Source organism: Chrysochloris asiatica, unplaced genomic scaffold (genome assembly GCF_000296735.1).
Source record: "Chrysochloris asiatica unplaced genomic scaffold, ChrAsi1.0 scaffold00255, whole genome shotgun sequence".
In the NCBI taxonomy this organism is placed as follows: Eukaryota; Metazoa; Chordata; class Mammalia; order Afrosoricida; family Chrysochloridae; genus Chrysochloris; species Chrysochloris asiatica.
The window spans coordinates 3,803,940-3,824,700 of NW_006408773.1; the positions used below are offsets into that span (position 1 = coordinate 3,803,940).

General features: G+C 40.1%; 2 pseudogenes; both read left to right on the top strand.

The window, feature by feature from the left end:
* Positions 1-414: 414 nt before the first annotated feature.
* Positions 415-10,716, top strand: LOC102813994 (annotated as a pseudogene).
* Positions 10,717-19,339: 8,623 nt separating this feature from the next.
* LOC102814384 lies at positions 19,340-20,047 on the top strand (annotated as a pseudogene).
* Positions 20,048-20,761: the final 714 nt, after the last annotated feature.

Here is a 20,761-nt window from a genome sequence, read left to right on the forward strand (position 1 = left end):
TATAAAGAAAACCAAAATCCTCACAACTGGATCAGTAAATCACATCATAATAAACAGAGAAAAGGCCAAAGTTGTTAATAATTTAATTTTATATTTAGATCAATTATCAATGCCCATAGAAGCATCTGTCAAGAAATCATCCATATATTGCATTCAGCCAAACTGCTGCAAAAGACCTATTTAAAGTGTTAAGGAGAAAATATGTCAATTTGAGAACTAATGTGCATCTGATCCAAGCCATGATATTTACAATAGCTGCATAAGCATGTGACAGCTGGAAAACGAATAAGGAAGACTGAAAAGGAATTGATGCATTTAAACTATGGTGCAATGAACAAATCTGCCCTGGAAGAAGTACAGCCAGAATGCTCTTTAGAGCAAGGATGTTGAGACTTCATCTCACATACTTTGGACATGTTATCAGCACAGACCAGTCTCGGGAAAAAGAACAGCATGCATGATAAAGTAGATAGCACAAAAGAGGAAGCCCCTCAAGGCCACAGTGACTACAGCAACGTTCTCAAGCATAAGAATGATTGTGAAGATAGTGGAAGACCAGGCAGTGTTTTGTTCTGTTGTACTTAGGATTGGTAAGAGTCATAACAAACTCAATGGCTCCTACCAGCAACAGCAGCAACATATAGGTAGAAAATTGCAAAAGGTAAGCCTTCCTTTCCCAATCTTTCACACTTCAGCCAGAGCAATTTTACTGTTACATATTTTAGTATTCCACTAAGATTTCAATGAAGAAAGCATATTGTTACTGTAAAAGGACCAAATCTGTTACTTTAGGGTAATTTAGGGTACTTTAAGGTATCTGCCAGATAAACACTGACTTGTGAACCACAAATCAGTGGTTTGAGTTCAACAGCGACTCCAAAGGAGAAAGATGAGGTTTTCTGCTCTCTCAGAGATTTATAGCTTCGGAAACACTCTACAGGGTTGCTATGAGTCAGAATCAACTTGACAGCACTTAACAGTAAGAACAAATCCATTACTTTTTTTTTTTTCAGCTAATACCTTACCAGTGATTAACTGGCATGCATCTGAGAGTTGAGGGACTGAGATTCCACAACAATACTTCGATCAGTGCAATTGTGATAAGCTGATACAAATCTAGCAGAGAATTCTAGAGAATGAATATTTTGTGTGAAGAAAAAGGATCTCTTTTTCTGATTTTTTTTTTTTTTCACTTTGTACTCCTATGGAACTTCTAGTCTCTGATTACAAAGTATAAAAATCTGAGATAACTCCCAAAGCCAATCGTTACAACATCAAGTTATCTATATACTAATTGTCCAAATGAGCTTCAAACTCCAAACCAAGAAAGCTCTCACAAGCCTATCCTGTAGATTATATGAAAAAAAAAGAGTTGCATTTCCCATGCTCTTCCCAGAAATGGGATGCACCTCATGAAAATGAAATTTCCTTTACAAAACTAAATGCTTTCAAGATACTTACAGTCATAAAGAACAAATAGATATGACAAAGTTTCCTAAATACATTTCATGGAGCCCATAACACATTCCATGAAGAAAGTCCATAGTCAAATAAGTGTTGGAAATCTATGAACCTCAAAAATGTTGTTGCTATTGGGAACCATTGAGTAGGTTCCAAATCATAGTGACCCTGTGCAAAACAGAAGGAAACATTGCCTGATTCTGCACCATCCTCACAAATGTTATGCTTGAGCCCATTTCTGCTGCCACTGTGCCAATCAATCTCGATGGGGGAGATATTCCTCTTTTTCGCTGACCCTTCACATTACTAAGAATAGTATCTTTCTCCAGGAACTGGTCCCTCCTGATACCCTCCTGAAGCATGAGAGATGAAGTTTCACTTGGCTTATAAGGCCCACTGTGGGTGTACTTCTTCCAACACAAACCTGTGCTTTTCTGGCAGTTGGTAGTACCTCCAGTTTTCTTCATCAACACCATAACTCAAATTCATGGATTCTTCTAGGGTCTTCATTATTCATTAACTGATTTTTACATGCATATGAAGCTACTGAAAATACCTCATGGCTTGGGACAGGAACCCTTTAGCCCTCAAGCTGACATCTTTGCTCTTTTTTGTTTTTAGTTTTTATTGTGAATTATGTGATAGTTAACATGGGAGAACATTATCTTTACATTCATTCTATCGTATTTTGTTTCATCGCAATGATTACAATCCCCTCCATGTATCACCAAACAACCAAAGGGTATACCCACAAGCCTGCCCCCTGGCTGCCAGCACACAGCCCCTCTCCCTCCCTAAGTTCAGAGTCCCCAGCCGCTCCATCTCTCCAAGTCATGGCCTCTGCCTCCATCACTGACATCACTGCTTCTCTGAGTAGGGTACTGCACTCCACTCCTCTCCCTTCATGGTCCCAGGGACCTCTGCTCCTGGGCCGCAAAATTAACCACTCCACTTCTTTTGTTACAAAACATCTACCTTTACATTTTCAACCCTCACAGTCAGTCCTGATAGCAATTATTCACTATTGTACCACAAGAGTCTTATCCACATCTCCTTTCATCAGCTGCATCCAAGCAGATTGGAAACCACTCAGTGGAAATTCCACCTTCCCCCGCTGCCTATGGAAATAGGCTCCCTCTTGAAAGTAAGCCAGTCACTTCTTGCCTTTGTAGCCCCCCTTTTTGGGTAGTCAATGTCTAAGTTGCCCATCCCTGTCAACCCTGCATACCAAGGGAGTGGGAATGATCCTCACTGTAAAGATTTGTTCCATAAGTATAGGTCAAGTTCATCAAATTGTAGCAGATTACTCTTTTTTTTTTTTTTCCTTGTGTTTCTTAATCTAGTAGAGTTCTGATCATCCAGCCATTGAAGCCAGGTCAAGTGGGTACTATCTGCAAGTATGGGTGTTCTTGTGCATCTCCCCTCACTTCATATCAGCCGGACACTTCACTCTCCGCTCTAATCATCTGTGGCCATGTCACTGTCTCTGAGCCCAGGAGTCCCCAGGTCTTGCCATACTGATGGCCAACCTGGTCTCAACCCGGGTTCACAGTAGTCTATTGAATGTGGTCAGCCTTAGCTCACAACTTCATTGCTATTTCCCCCCACTTCCACTTATCTGACACCAGCGTTGTCACCAGCCAGACCACATGCCTGCTCATGTATTCCCCTTGAGTCTTAGTCTTGGAAGGGGGTTTGCCCTGAGGGGACCCGACCACTTGTTTTGATGGCTCCAGGGGGAACAACTTGTAGTAGTCAATCTGACTGCCATTAATGTTTTTTATTTTTCTTGCTGGTCTTTCTTTCAAGAAATGTCTTCTGTCTTCTAACCACTCCAGGCTGGTTTGCTTGTCCTTTCAAGTGGAGATTTCCCACCTCAGAAGATTCTGGATGGGATTTAGAATTCCACCTATGGTTTTATGCAATGCAAAGGCTCCTCAGGAAGCCTCCTTCAATGGGCAAGTTCTAGCCCCATTTTAAGTATTCCAATCTGTTATAGGCTGAAAACGGCCTTGCAAGCTTTCTATGGTGATATTTCTGGCTAGTCCTTTCTCTCCCCATCAAGTAACTTGTCTGTTTTACAATGGTAGGCAAGGGAAACCAAGATTCAAAAGACAACTAAGCATCTTCACATTATTTCTCCTCTTTTCCCATTCAAACCATGCCTCAATCTATGTATCCCAGAGTCCTGTTGTTCCAAGGTTGTGCATACAACATTATTTACCTCTGTCCCATGTAGTCCATGCAAATCTGCTTAACTGTTCTCCCATCTGCCTTGTTCTTCCATTTCCCTCCCCCTTCTTGTGTATCCCTCCCCCAAGCACTTAAGCTATCCTGTGTCTATTTGCTACCCTGTGCTCACCTTCCCGTCCTTCCCCTCACCCCACCCCATACAACCTGTTATCCAGCAATTAATCCCCCCCTTTTAATGTGGGTTCTTTTTCTTAATCTTTTATAATAATGGTCCTATGCAGTATTTCTCCTTTAGTGACTGACTAATTTCACTCAGCATAATGTCATCAAGGTTCATCCATGTTATGCAGTGACGTGCAGCTTCCTTGTTATTCAGCAAGGTATCATAATATTCCATTGTGTGTATGTACCAGAGTTTGTTTATCCATTCTTACATTAATGGGCACTTAGGCTGTCTCCATCTTTTTGCTATTGTAAATAGTGCTGCTATGAACTTTGGTGTGCATATATCTACTTGTGTTATGACTCGTATTTCTTGTGGGTAAATACCAAGTATAGTGTTTGCTGGATCATAAGGTATTTCCATTTCCAACCTTCTGAGGAAGCGCCATATTGCTTTCCAGAGTGGCTGGACCATTTTGCAATCCCACCAGCAATGCAGGAGGGTTCAAGTCTCTCCACACTCTCACCAGCATTTATTGTCCTCTACTTTTTTAAATCTTTGTTGGTATTGCTGGTGTGAGATGATCTCTCATTGTTGTTTTGATTTGCATCTCTCTAATGAAAAGGAGCTCTGGTAGCGTAGTGGTTACGAATCGGGCTGCGAACCTCAAGGTCAGCAGTTAGAAACTACCAGCTGTTCTGCGGGAGAAAGATGAGGCTTCTGCTCCCGTAAAGAGTTACAGCCTCGGAAACCCTGTATAGGGTCGCTATGAGTCCGAACCGACTCCACGGCACATAACAACAACAATGGTTAGTGATCGTGAATATTTCTTCATATGTTTGTTGGCTGCCCAGATCTCCTCCTTGTTGAAGTGTCTGTTCATGTCTGTGCCCATTTTTAAATTGGGTTATTTGTCCTTTTCTTGTAGAGGTGTTGTAGTTTCCTATATATTTTAGAAATTAGTCCCTTGTCTGATGTGTCGTTGCAAAAGATTTTTTCCCATTCTGTGGGCTCCATTTTTAGTCTTTTGGTGAAGTCATTTGACGCACATAAGTTTTTAATTTTTAGCATGTCCCACTCATCTATTTTGTCTATTTTTGTTTGTGTAATTTTCAAAATGTTTGGTAGTCTGTATATGACCTGTACTAGAGCCCTCACTTTGTCACTATTTTTTCTTTGATGGTCTTTATTATTCTGGGGTTCACATTTAGGTCTTGAATCCATGCTGAGTTGCTTTTTATAAAAGGCATGAGGTAAAGGTCTTGTTTCAATCTCTGGCATATAGCTTTCCAGTTCTGCTGTCACCATCTGTTGAAGAGACTATCTCCTTCCGAGGCAATATATTTAGGCTCTTTGTCGGAAATTAGTCGACTGTATGTTGATGGGTTATTTCCTGGATTCTCATTTCTGTTCATTGATCAATGTATCTTTCATTGTACCAGTACCAGGCTGTTTTGACCACTGTAATCATGTAGAAACTACCAGCCGCTCCGAGGGAGAAAGATGAGGCTTTCTACTCCCGTAAAGATTTACACCCTCGGAAACCCTGTACAGGGTCGCTATGGGTCGGACCCGACTCGATGGCACTTAACAACAACAACAACAAATCATGTAGTAAATTTTGAAATCAGGGAGTAAGAGGTTTCCTACCATATTCTTCTTCTTAAGAAGTGCTTTGCTTATCCTGGGTGTCTTTCCTTTCCATATAAAGTTTGTAATTGTTTTTTCCATCTCTTTGAAGAATGGTGTTGGAATCTGGGTTGGGATTACATTATATGTGTAAATTGCTTTGGGCAGTATTGACATTTTCACAATGTTAAGTATTCCTACCCAGGAGCATGGTATATTCTTCCACTTTTGTAAGTCTCTTTTGGTTTCTTGTTGTAGTGTTTTGTAGTTTTCTTTGTATAGGTCCTTTGTTTCTCTGGTTACATTTATTCCTAGACATTTCATCCTTTGGGTGGGTATTATAAATGTATTGCTTTCCTAATATCCTTTTCAGCACTGCCATTGTTACTATAAAGGGATCCAACTGATTTTTGTATGTTAGTCTTCTTATACCCTGCCACTTTGCTGAATCTTCCAATGAGGTCTAGTAGCTTTCTTACTGAGTCTTTGGGGTTTTCTATGTATAGGATCATGTTGTCTGCAAATAGAGAGAGTTTTATTCCCCCTTTGCCAATTCGGATGCATTTAATTTCCCTATCTTGCCATAAAGCTCTGACTAAGACTTCCAACACAATATTGAATAGGAGTGGTGACAAAGGGCATCCTTGTCTGGTTCCTGTTCACAGAGAGAAGGCTTTCAGTTTCTCTCCATTGAGAGTAGTGTAGGCTATTGGTTTTGTATACATGCTCTTAATTATGTTGAAGAATTTCCCTTCAATTCCTCCTTTGTTGAGAGTTTTTTTATCAGTAATGAATATTGGATTTTGTCAAATACCTTTTCTGCATCAATCCATGTGATCATGTGGTTCTTTTCTTTTTTCTTATTTATATGGTGGATTACATTGATTGCTTTTCTAATGTTGAACTCTACTTGCATCCCTGATATGAATCCCACTTGGTCACGATGTATTATTTTTTGATGTGCTGGTGGATTCTGTTGGCTAGGATTTTGTTGAGAATTTTTACATCTATGTTCATGAGGTCTATACTTTTCTTTCTCCATGACATCCTTCCCTGGTTTTGGTATGAGGGTTATGCTTGCTTCATATATTGTATTAGGAAGTTTTCCATCCTTTCCTATATTCTGGAATACTTTTAGTAGAATTGGTGACAGCTCTCTCCTTAATGTTTGGTAGAACTCACCAGTGATGCCATCTGAACCTGGACTTTTTTGGTTGGGAGTTTTTTGATGAACTGATCAATGTCTTCTTTTCTTATGGGTCTGTTCAAGTTTTCTACTTCACTCTGTGTAAGTTTAGGTAGGTCATGTTTTTCTCAAAATATATTCATCTTTTCTAAGTTTTCAAACTTGTTAGAGTACAACTCCTCATAGTATTCTGCTATTATTCTTTTGACTTTGTTTGGTTCCATTGTGACATCTCCCATGTGATTTCAAATGCGTGTTTCTCCCTCTTTTCTTTTGTTAGGTTTACCAATGGTCTGTCAATTTTATTAATCCTTTCAAAGAACCAGCTTTTTGTCCTGTTGATTCTTTCTATAGTTTTTCTGTTTTCTGTCTCATTTATTTCTGCTCTGATCTTTATTATTTCATTTCTTTTGGTGACTGTAGGTTCCCTCTGGTGGTCTGTTTCTAATTGTTGTAGATGCCATGTTAATGTGGTAATTTTGGTTCTTTCTTCTTTTTGGATGTGTGCACTTATTGCAATAAATTGTCCTCTCAGCACCACTTTCACCATGTCCCAAAGATTTTGGTATCGTGTGTTTTCATTCTCATTTGTTTCTAGGAACTTTGTAAATTCATGTTTTAATTCTTCTACTACCCAGTCGCTTTTCTGCAGGGTGTTATTCATTTTCCATGTATTTGACTTTATTTCCTTGATCTTCCTACTGTTAATTTCTAATTTGATAGCATTGTGGTGTGAGAAGATGCTTTGTTGTATTTTGGTATTTGTAAATTTATGGAGGCCTGTTTTGTGGCCTAATCTATGGTCTAGTCTGGAGAATGTTCCATGTGCTCTGGAAAAGAATGTGTATTTTGCTGTTGGGTTGAATGCTATGTACACATTTATGAAGTCCAGTTGGTTGATTGTGTGTTTAGCTCTTCTGTGTCTTTGTCAAATTTCTTTCTGGTTGTTCTATCCATTTTTGAAAGCGGTGTATTAAAATTGCCCACTATTATTGTAGATACATCTCTTTCTTTCTTCAAATCTATTCAGTTTGCTTTATATATTTTGGAACTCTTTAATGGGAGCATAGGTATTTATTATAGTTATTTCATTTTGTTCAATTGTCCTTTTAATGATGAAATAATGGCCATCTTTATGTATTATGCTGGTTTTTGCCTTAAAGTTTGTTTTATCAGAGATTAGTTTTGCCACTCCTGTTCATTTTTTATTGCAGTTAGCTTGGTATATATATTTCTTCCATCCTTCAACTTTTAATCTGTTTTTGTCTCTTGTGTGTAAGACGTGTCTCTTATAGACAGCATATTGAAGGACGTGTCTCTTACAGACAGCATATTGAAGGATCTTGTTTTCTTATCCATTCTGCCACTCTCCATCTCTTAACTGTTGTATTTAATCCATTTACATTTAGTGTAATTATCAATAGGTGTGGATTAATTGCTGCCATTATGTGTTTTGTTTTGTTTTTGTGGTGCTGCTGGTTTCTTTGTTCTGTGTGTCTTCCTGTGCTGAGTTCATGCTTTTTGTGTTCTTTCTTGTTAGTTTCCTCATAGTTTTAATGTTTCCATGTTTTTCTTGTATTCATATTCTTGGTATGTTGTGAAGTATTCAGTAGTTAGCTGTGGCCTTAATACTTAATTGAATGTGTTCTGGCGTATTTTAAGCTTTCTGATTGGCGCCAGGTCGATGTGATCAAGAGATGGGCTTCTCTTATCACTCTTCTTATTATTATACTCAGAGGAACTGTCACAGGTATTGTCTGCCTACCTGGTGTATGGCAGGTGGTATTGGTTCTTTCCTGGATTTTGGGGTTTTATAGAGTCTGATTGTGGCTTGAGTATATGACAGCAATTTCTGTCTCTTCTTGGGTAATATAGGGAGACAATGAGCCCCTTAAATGTAAAGAGGGGATCAAAAAAACAAAGCAGCAATAGCAAAAAGCAAAATAAACAAAAAATGAAAAAAGCATATTGGATACTGTAGTTTATAAATGCAGAAAAGAGAGAAGAGGGAAGAAAAATCTGTAATCTAATATGTTGTTGTTGTTAAGTACCTTCGAGTTGATTCCAACCCATAGCGACCCTGTATAGGGTTTCCAAGGAGTGGCTGGTGAGCTTGAACCACTGACTTTCAGGTTCAAACGACTTTATAGTCTGATGCATTAGCCCACAGCGCCACACCAGGACAGTTTAATATGAGTATGACTTTAATATTCTCTTTCAGCTTCTTGCCTTCAATGTCTTCAAGGCCGCCTGAGAAATTTCAAGATGCCACTGTTGGTTGTTATGTAACTCAGGATTTAATTTTCAGCCTGTTTTGTTTTTAGACTGTCTTTTCTGCCCCACAATCCCTGTTCTGTCCTTCTTTCCTAGTGATAAACAGTTTAGGGTAGCTGTGGCCATTTTGCGCTGCCTTTTAATTTTAAGTGGGATCTGTCCCTTTAAATGCTGAGAGGATCTGTGCACATGTGTAGTAGAAACCTCTGGGGGTTGGGGAAGTTTCCACTAGCTCAGGCTCCTCCCCCCTCTAGTCACCAGAATGGAGGTGCACAGATAGTGAAAGGCCAACGAACAGATGCCTAAAAAAATAATAATAATAACAATACACACCTTTATCTCAGAGGTTCTGGCAGGCGTCAATCTGTGCAGGCTCTGATCCTTCCCCCTCTTGGTCGCACAGCTTGGTCTCGCCCAAAATGGTGGCTCCCTGCCTCTGAGCCCAGAGTGTTTGAAATACTAGATGTCTTGCTTCCACTACAAATTCCACTGGCTTTAAACCTTCAAACTTTTAAAAGTATTCCTATATATATGTGGTTCAGAGTTTTGTAACTGTTTCCTGAACCTGCTTCATTCAATATTCTGGGTTATTGTTGAAGGAGCTCCTCACTGCACTTCTACCCTAACAGCCAGCAAGCCCTGCCCCCCATCTTTGCTCTTGAATAAAGAGATCTTGTACATCAGATTTGCCTAATGCAATACATCATTTGATTTCTTGGCTTCTTCTCGCATAATGGATCCAAGAAAAATGAAGTTTTTGACAATGTCAATTTTTCTCCATTTATTATGATGTTATTTATTGCTCCCGTTGTTGAGGATTTTTGTTTTCTTTACATTGAAGGCCAGCCTGTACTGAAAGATGTGATCTTTAATCTTCATTAGTATTTTAAATCTTTTTTACTTTCAGCAAGCAAAGTTGTCTAATCTGCATATCACAGACTGTTAATGACTTTTTCTTTATTCCTGATGCCCCATTCTTGTTCTTCTTCATATAATCCAGCTTCTTGGATTATTTGTTCAACATACAAATTGAATAAGTATTGCAAAAGAATACAACCCTTATGTACAATTTTTCTTATTAAAAATCATTCAGTATACTATCTTCCTGCAACGGACAAGGAGCACACCTACGCCATCCACTCCCGGCTGGCTGGCCCATGTGTCACCTAAGGGCTCTGAGGACAGGGAGCTGCTCTGTGGGCACATGGAGCAGGAATACTGGGCGGGCCCCCTGGAGCTGAACCGCGAGGCTGCGTTTAAGACCAGCACTTACCTTGGACAACCAGCAGATCATCCACACGGACAACAAAGGGATACCAGATGCAGCACAGGCCCTATCCGGCACATACCAACAACAGCAGCACCCGGAATTACTATCCCATGGTCCAGGCAGCTTTCCTCGAGGACGATCAGAGCAGGAGGGTGCTGCTGTCTGAGAGGGCACACGGCGTCTCCAGCCAGGGTGATGGGCAAATGGAGGTAATGCTGCACTGACGACTGTGGAACAACCTCGAGTGGGACCTGTGCTACAACCTCACACTCAACGACACCTCAGTCGTCCCGCCCACGATCTGGCTGCTCCTGGGGCCCCAGCCAGTTACGGCTGCCCTAGACCCGAGGGGCGGGCTGGCACTGTAGCACAGGCCTGCGGTATTGTGCTGCCCCAGGGCCTGCAGGACAACGGCATCAGACAGCTGTGACACTGCCCCCAAACCTTCAACTACAGGCCCTGAGCCTCCCTGGCTGGACCTACAACTCAAACCACACGGAGGATCTGCAGGGTCTCCAAGCAGGCCACAAAGGGAATTAGTTTAAAGAGCAATGGATGGCACTATAGAAACAATGCAAGTATTAAACAAAATATTGTTGTTGTTGGTTGTTGGTATGTGCTGTGGAGTCAGATCCGACTCATAGCGACCCTGCATAGGGTCTCCGAGGCAGTTAATCTTTATGGGAGCAGAACACCTCATCTTTCTCCAGCAGAGCAGCTGGTAGTTTTGAACTGCTGACCTTGCAGTTCGCAGCCCAATTCATAACCAGTATGCTACCAGAGCTCCTTAAACAAAATATACAAAAAAAAAAAAAAAAAAAGTTATGGGAGACTGAGAAAACAAAAAGGGAAGACAGGGATGGGTCTCAGACTTCTAAGGAGAGGGAACTGCCCAAAACATTCTAGTACATCTGAGGGGTACATTAAGGCTGGATCTGGAGTGCTAAAAGATGGTGGAGACTGGAACTGACTGCTTCTGCTAAGTAAAGGGCTGATCCAGGAGCAATGTTGATAGTGACAGCAGGCAAAACAGAACGGACCAAGTCCATTTTCTACGTTTCTCTAGTTTTCTGTATTATAAGAATATAATAAGGAATGCAATGTCTACAAGGAAGACTAGCTAGTTAACAATACATTATTCAAATTTATGCACCAACCATTAAAGCCAGTGATGATGAAATTGAATAATTCTACCAATGTCTTCAGTCAGAAATTGATCAAGCATGCCATCAAGATGTATTAATAATTATGGATAATTGGTTTATAAAGTTTAGAAACAAAGTAGTTTGAAAAATACGGCCTTGGTCATAGAAATGATGCTGGAGATTGCATGACAGAATTTTGCAAGACCACTGAATTCATGACTGCAAATACCACTTTTTTAAACCGAAAAAAGATGGTTATACACATGGACTTTAACAGATGGAATACACAGAAATCAAATTGACTATATCTGTGGAAAGATACTGTGCAAAAGCTCTATATTATCAGTAAAAACAAGGCCCAAAGCAGACAGTGGAACAGACAATCAATTTCTCATATGCAAGTTCAGGCTGGAGCTGATGAAAATTATAGCAAGTCCATGAGAGCCAAAATATGACAATGAACACATCCCACCTGAATTTAGAGATCAACTCAAAAAAAGGTTTGATACATTAGACACTAATGACCAAAAACTAGAAGAGTTGTGGGATGGCATCAAGAGCATCATACAGAAAGAAAGCAAAAGGTCATTAAGAAGACAAGAAATAAAGAAAAGACCAAAATGAATGTGAGAAGAGACTCTGGAACTTGCTCTCCAGAGTAGAAATGCTAAAGCAAATTAAAGAAATGAGGAGGTAAAAGACCTGAACAGAAAATTTCAAAGGGCAGCTCAAGAAGACAAAGTCAAATATTATAATGAAATATACAAAGATCTGGGGTTAGAAAACCAAGAACACTCTCAGCACTTATCAAGCTGAAAGAAAAAAAAAAAAAAAAAAAAAAAAAAACAGTCTTCAACTTCCAATATTGAAAAATTCTTTGGGGAAAAGATTGAATGATACTGAAGGTATCAAAAGAAAATGGATGGAATTCAGAGTCACTGTACCAAAAGAAATGGATGATGTTCAACTTTTCAAGAGTTACCTTATTGCTGGGGACCAGCCTCGACAATTTGTGAGAGCTCGGAGGGAGGTACGGAGTCAGTGAACACACACACACAGAGACAGAGTCAATGGGTTGTGAGTCTTAGGCAGATGATGACTTCTCTTTATTCAAGCAGATGACTACTCCTACTACTCAAAAGTTTTTTGCTTCTTATGTACTATTAAGATTTCTCTATAGTCATGTACATCAATTGCAATTTAACTAAGTATTACATTCTTTGTGTTCAACAAACATTCAGGTTACAACAAAAAGGAAACATCAGAACACTCCCTTGATTCTTATCTATCCTGTTCCTTTGCATCCCCTAATTATCCTGATAACATTGGGTTTATTTCTGTAACTCTTTTCATTCTCCTCTAATCCTCCCAAGAATGTCAAATCAACTTTTAAGCAAAGTTTTATATTTTGACTTGCATTTTTACTCTCATCTATTATTTTTCATACTTATAATGGATTTAAGAATAAGAATATAAAAGTACCTAAAGGAGCTCTGATAGCGTAGTGGTTACGAATCGGGCTGCGAACCTTAAGGTCAGCGGTTCGAAACTACCAGCTGCTCCGCGGGAGAAAGATGAGGCTTTCTACTCCCGTAAAGATTTACACCCTCGGAAACCCTGTACAGGGTCGCTATGGGTCGGAACCGACTCGACGGCACTTAACAACAACAACAACAAAAGTTTCATAGTCAAAAAACAAAGTAGCAATTCCCCTATACTTACAATTTCCCAAAACCTCTTAGTTAAATTTCTACCCACATTTCTACATGTTCCCACAGCTCTTAATTGACTTTTTTGCTATCTTCTGGTGCCTCAATGTCTGTTGCTCTACCTACTGAGCAGGATGTTGATTGTGAAATTGTTTCTTTTAGGTGCTTCAGTGTCTACTACACAGGATGTAATCTTAAGCTTGAAAAGCTTTTATCTGATGTGGCCTTTCCTAATGTTGAGACTTATTGTTGATGTAAAAAGCAACTATTATAACTTTACATGATTAAATTTTAGTGTGACAGTGTCTAAATGTAATTTTAATTTTTACTATGATTATAGCAAATTATCAAGTGAATATATATAAAAATATTAAAGAACTTCTTATAATAAAATCAAAATTGAGCCATACACAAAAGGAAAAAACAAGAACTACAAGGTCTAGAGCATGAGGTTCCCCTCGGGGCTTTGCCATCCGAGGAGACAATCATTGTCACTTTGCTAAACAATGAGCTTTTCATGCTTAGGGTCTCTTGCCATTCCATTCCTTGATGGCATTGACTTGATGGCATGGCTTCCGACACCTTATGATTAAGAACAAGTGTACTGAGGGTAAATGTCCAAGGTTCACTGAAGGCAGTGGCAAAGAACAAGGTTCTGGGAACTGATGGAATGCAAATTGAAATGTTTCAACAAAATGTCGAAGCACTAGAGGCACTCACTCATCTATGCCAAAATATCTAAAATTCAACTACCTGGCCAACTGACTGGAAAAGATCTGTATTCGTGCTTATTCCAAAGAGAAGTGACTCACTGGAAAGCAGAAGTCATGGGACAACAGAAGTCCTCGGACAATATCATTAACATCTCCTACAAGTAAAGTTTTGCTAAAGATAATCCAAAAATGGCTGCAAACATACATTGACAAGTCTGGCAGTTAAGGAGGCAGGCTGATGATGATTCCCAGGATTGGCAGCTAATAGATCAGGTCATTGACTCAAGTCCAAAGAACTGGAGGTCAGGCAATGTGCCAGACGCAAGATCTAGACCAAGAAGGCATCAATCAAGCCTTGTCTGAGTATCCAATATATACTGGAAGCAGGGCAAACCCCCAAGGTTGCTTCTCTTCAGTTGACTGAAGAGATGGTTGATCTCATCATAGAGTTGATTATATTATATTATGTTGCAGACCGCAGGTACTGGGGTGTTGAGGACCGGTGTCATGGACGAAAATCCAGCACTTGGCCATGCTCAGACTTGCTGGCTAGAGACCCTGAGGGCTCAATGAAGTAACTTCGGGACATCCCGGGTTCATTGGCTTTTACAAACTCACTGTTGGGCTAGCTCTGTATAATTCTCTTTAGTCCTATTAATTCATGCTGTGCTTCGAACTCCTGTAACTGTAGCCTCTGAGAAAATGGTTTCTTATGTGCCTCTCTCAATGTCTCCACTGTATTGGCAGTGCATAAGGTGTTCCTGGAACAAATCTCTCGGAGGAACAAACTCTGGCCACTGGGCAAGCTGGCCAAACTGTTCTTTAACAAATTATTCAGTTATGTTTGATATTAACTTAATACAAGAGCCCTTGATACCCATGGACAAATATTAAACTGCTCCTAAAGCCGAGACTGTAAAAAGCTCCAAAAACAAGTTTGCTGGGAAGCTCTGGAGACAAGTTTCCCCCAAGGAGTTCACCCAAAGTGGATTGGTGAATTCTGGGGTTTTATCTAAAGAATAATAGGTGTCTGCCTTCCCAGATAGACCCCAGGTGCAAACCATTCAGCTAGGCACCTTGCTTCCTCCTGTAAGTCTCGGCCAGGCAGCTGACACAGCGGGACTCCTTTCAATCCTTTTAACCTGTTCCCATTTGAGATTAGGTGCTATAGGTATGTTAATTAACCTGGAGAAACCGAGTTGCTGCCCTGGGATTCAAACCTGAAAAGTACCATATAAATTTGCTTGAATTTCTGGAAAATTAAGGATGTTAGATTATCAAGACAATTTGTGATGTATGTTTTAAAATTTGTGCCTATGGATCATTGTGTCCTGTTTTGAACGATTAATCACATTTCACTTCTGTACTCCGTCTTAATAAACCCCACCTTCCTTTGTGTAAAGCTCCTCCGTGAAATAAAACGGAGGTACAGACTGAAGCCCACATGCGTTACAGCTGGCAAGGCATGCATTGCGGCTTGCAGTACAGGCAGGCATTGCAGTTGGCAAGGTGTGCAAATGGCATGCATAACCAAAATGTTTACAATGCAGGATATGTCTGACGCCAGTTTCGCATCCACTCTAGTTCTGGGGTGTCTTCTTTTCTCTCTTGTTGTGTCTTTGTGTGTATTCTTTCTCTATCTCTGTCGCCGCCAGATCTCCCTCCTTCGTGAACCAAACTCTCGTGTGGAGGCCGGTTCTTGACAATATTAGATCTCATCATGGGAGAAAACTACACCTCAGCTGCCAAACCACTGACAATCCCAGCCCAGTCACATTGACACAAAACTTTAAATATCACATGGATCCTAAGAACAACAATTATTATTCCAGAATTCTCCATTTGATTTCATAGGTTATATAGCAATTTGGCTAGATCTTCAACAGCAATTCCAGTTACTCATTTATGGAAGCACTTGGCAAGCAGAAAATTTAGCATTTCCAGCTACTGGATTTACCGTAGATACTAGCAGATAGTCCCTCTGTCACTGGATTGAAATTTTAGCTCTCTCAGCTCTTTGTTGTTGTTGTGAAGTGCCGTCGAGTCGGTTTCTACCCATAGCAACCCTGTATAGGGTTTCCAAGGAGCAGCTGGTGAGATTGAATCGCCAACCTTGCAGTTTTAAAGTCTTTGCAGTCTGATGCATTAGCCTACAGAGTCACTTAGTAGGTTTAAATTTAATTAACTCAGTAACGTCACAGAATATACCTGTAAAGTGAATGTGGGACTGGAGTTGTATGTGTGTGTCAGATTTAAATGAGAATTTGAAGCACAGTGGGTGTTAAGAAGATGATTATAAAACTTTAATTAAGAGGGTGGTGGTGGTTATAGGTAGTGGAGTCAGTTCCCACTCACAGTGACCCTGCATAGGGTTTCCAAGCCTGTAAATCTTTATGGGAGCAGAAAACCAAATCTTTCTCCCATGGAAAGGCTGGTAGTTTCAAACTGCTAACCTTGAGGTTAGTAGCCCAAAGCATAACCATTATGCTCCCTGAGTTCCTTAATTAAGAAAGTAAAGGGAGGCCAAGAAAGGAAAAGTGGAATGAGAGGGCCTTGAGAGAAAAATATAACAAGTGTTCCAACACTTTCTATTCAGGACGGAAAAGAAGCTATTGAAAAACTGTTTTATCCACTTGGCATCAGCTAGGATGGCTTCACTGGGGACTAAAAAGAACCACTTCCAAAATGGCTTGCTTACAAGGCTGGCAAGTTAATGATGGCTGATGTCTGGGAGTTCAATTGGGGTTGAGGGCCAGTGGCCTTAGTTCCTTTCCATGTGGAGCTCTCTACTGGTTGTCAAGTTTTCTTCCTGATAGCCTGATGGCTGGATCCCAGGAATGAGTATCCAAAGAAACAAGCAGCAAAAATTGTAAGTTTCTTAAATTGAAGTCTAGAAACTGGCACAGTACCACTTCCACTGTATTCTATTGGTTCCAGAGGTCAGTTTCAAGTGGAGGAGACATAACCTTCAATTCTTAGTGGGAGAAATGTCAAATAATTTGGGGACCACATGAGAGTGGGTCCAAGACCCTCCCATGACCATTTGTGAAGGCTACATGTTGAGATGATAGAATCAGAAGATGTAAGCAGACTGGACTCCCAAGTTACAAAGTAGAGGACAGCTGCTCTGGAGAGTTACAGTAGCAGAATTTGTAAGAAAAAATAAATCTTTGTGGTGTTAATCTGAAAGGAAAAAGTGTTTTACACAAGGAAACAACGTTTGAAAGTCTTCTGCCATATGCTTTTGTATTTCAGTATTCATTTTAGGATGCTCATTCTGTCCTGTTCAGTTATGCCCTTGAAAGTCAGAAGCTTTCATACTCTTGACAGACAGCTATCCAAAATTTACTCAAGAAAAGGTCATGGTCGGTATCCCTTTCTCAAAGCTGCTGTGGAAGGAGAAAGAGCAAGGGAATCTCAAGGAGAACACATTGTTTGTTCCAGGGAGTGAAATGAATACGGTGGGCCTCAGTTCATAAACAGATAAAAGCATTTGAAGCAAACACATCATAGTCAGAGACATGTTGTTAGATAACAGTCAAGTTGCTTCTGACTCATAGCAACTCTATATACAACAGAATGAAACACTGTCCAGTCCTGCACCATCCTCACAATTATGGGTATGCTTGAGTCCATTGCTGCTGCCACTGTACCAATATGTTTCCTTGAGGGGTCTTCCTGTTTTTCACTGATTCTCCATTTTATGGCCTTCTCCAGTGTATCTTAAAATGATTAAGATCATGGGTGCTAGAATATGTCATAGAGCAAAACAATAGAGTCTGGTTGAAATTAAAAGTAAAGAACTTTTATTGAGGGGCAAGGTAACTTGTAAATTTTGATGTTGTTGTTAGGTGCCACTGAGTCAGTACCAACTCATAGTGACCCTATGCACAACAGAACAAAACACTGCCCAATCCTGGGCCAACCTCACTACTGTTGCCATGCTTGAGCCCACTCATGCTGCCACTGTGCCAATCCATCTCATTGGGGGTCTTTCTCTTTTTCTCTGACCCTCCACTTTACCAAACATGATATCCTTCTTCAATGACTGGTCCCTCCTGACAACATGTCTGAAGTATGAGAGACAAAATCTGGCCATCCTGGCTTCCGAGGAGCACTCTGGCTGTACTTCTTCCAACACAGATCTATTTGCTCTTTTGGCAGTCCATGGTAATTTGTAATTGGGACTCGCAAAATCCAGAAGGTTTTGAACTAAATGATCCTAGGAAGAAACATTTGCAAGAGTTTTTATAAGAGGAACTTCAGTAAAAATTTAGTCATTGGCTGAAATTTATGTAATAGTTACAAAATTGGGTGATGGTGTTTCTGATTGGTAGGATAATGTCTATGTATCTAAAGTTAATGTTGTTGTTGTTGTTTGGGGACGTGGAGGTTTAATAAGCAGAAATGTATTCTCTCACAGCTTAGAAGGCTAGAAGTCCAAATTCAGAATGTCAACTCAAGGGGAAGGCTTTCTCTTTTTGTCAGCTCTGGGGATAGGTTCTTGTCTGCTTTCAGCATCTGTAGGCCCAGCATTCCTTGGAGATATACTTGTGTCTTTGCACCAATCTTCTCCTAGATCTAGGAGATACACAGTGCAGAGACCCCAGGTCAAAAAGAGAAACTCCACTCCACTCCACTCCTGGTTTTTCTTTCTTGGTGGTAGTAGCTTTTCTCCCCACCCACCCCACACACAAAAAGTTGTTTCTTAAAATATACAAAGTAATCATTAAATTGGGTTATCTATTCTTGAAACAATCAGGAGGCTTTCCTTGGATGACTGCAGAGGGGGACAAGCATAATTTAAAAGTTTATTTAGAGTAATCATCTGTTCTGAGAATTGCTTTGGACCAGCTTCCTAAGCAGTAAGCAAAATCCTAAAATCAACAACTGAGAATATTCTCTGAAATTGCTTACCAAGTAATTTTTTCATAGTGGATAATGCAAAAACGACCAGCTACATTCCTGATGTAGAGGTGATTTTTTTATTCAGAATAAGAGTTTTAGCCTCCAACCCTAACATAGCTGCTGTGTCATGTCAGAAATTTAAAGTTAATTTGGGGTGTTCTTACTAAGATATTTTGTTGTTGTTAAGTGTCCTCAAGTTGTTTCCAACTCATAATGACCCTGTATAAGGTGTCAGAGGAGCAGCTAGTAGGTTTGAACAGCTGACCTTGCAGTTCATACTGACCTTGTGGTCCAGTGCTTATCCTTCAGTGCCACACCAGGACTCCCAGATGTAGATCCCAATTTAAATCTTGCTCCTTCACTTTCTGGATAGTGACATTGAATGAGTTACTTAGCCTCTCTAAGCCTCTATTTCTTTATTTATGAAATGGGGTAATATGTATGTTGGCAGTATCTACATAAAACATTACCATTTACCCCTGTGCCAACTGGAAAGCAGAGCTCATAACTTTGTCGTTTCTATTAAGAAGTTATTTGCATCAAGAAGTCTTTGTACCTCGTGTACATTAGACTGAATGTTTCACAGTTAAATGGAGTAGGTTTAGAGAGCAAAATATTTCTCTGCAGGAATTGGATTTGCTGTCGCCTCAGTTCCCTCCCGTTCTGTATCTCGATGCTCCCTGGTACAATGAACTTCCTCAAAAGTTTCCTGCCACATGGCCTGGCTGAGAATCTCTGACAGCAGCAGCCGGATACCAGAGCTGTGTTGAACGGAAAGGGCCTTGGCATCAGCACTCTTTATATTGCTGAGAGCCACCTGGTTAGATGGCTCTGGATTAGTATTCTCATTGGAATACCCTACCATTAGTTTACATGTTGTATTCAGGGACATAAATGCTTATCCACAATATTTTTTTATATATTATGGTGAATGCCAAATTTGGAGAAAAATCAAAAGAATCTGTTGCTGATGAAGAAGAGGAAGACAGTGATGATGATGTTGAACTTATTGCGGAATTTGATTTGGGCCTAGTAATAAATCAGCATTGGAAGCATTGTTTAAAGCAATGTGTGAATGCCAGGCTTTGCATCCAGATCCTGAGGATGAAGATTCAGGTGGCTATGATGAAGTATGTGCCATGGAAGCGAAGCACAAGAACAAGGGTAGGGGGACATTCTTACATTTTATACCTATGAAGAAGGATTATACCATTTAATCACAGACAGGAAAGCCACATTGGAGAGTTAGAAGGAATGCTTTCTTAGTCTGAGCAGCCAATATAACATGGCTGGGGTGCAGACAGAAGACTCAATTAGAGATTTTGAAGATGAAATGGAGGTAGATACTACACCAACAGTTGCTGGGCAATTTGAGGATGCAGACATTGATCAATGAAATGACTTTAAAATTCTACCCATTACTGTAAGAAAGAATTTAGTGCCTCTTATACTGTGGAAGTTGGGTTGATGAAAGTCTTTTTCCTTCTCCAAAACTCACCTGAACCAGTTCTTTCTTGGGACAGACTATGCAATGATAGTAACTTGTCACCAGCAGAAGAAACTTTATTAACAAAACTGCATTAACTAACAGGGTATTTGCAGTTTATCATTGGTCCCCAAAATTTCTGTGTGTTGGTACCCTCTGAGTAGGCTTATAATTTCTGCCTTCACTACATGTATCTTCTGAAGGTGAAGGTAAACTAAATGGGAAGGAGAGATAAGAAGATCTCAGAGGGGTCCTGGTATGGTGTTGTCGGTTAATGCGCTGGACTGCAAAGTCATTTGAACTACAAGGTCAGTGGTTCAAACTCACCAGCTGCTCCTCAAAAACCCTATACAGGGTCGCTATGGGTTGTAACCAACTCGACAGTACTTAACAACAACAAATGGAGAAAGGATTAAAGTTGTCAAAGACTTCCTTTAAAAAAAAAAAAAAAAAAGAAGATGATCTCAGAGAAATCTTAGCCTTTTTTCGTTTTTCACAGCGGCAAGGATCTTTCACTAATTTTGGGTCCAGATTTATGAATTCAAGCATTTCTAGGTATTCTCTTCAGAAACATTCTAACCACACATGCCATCATTAACATAAGTCTTGAGCTTCTCCTATCAC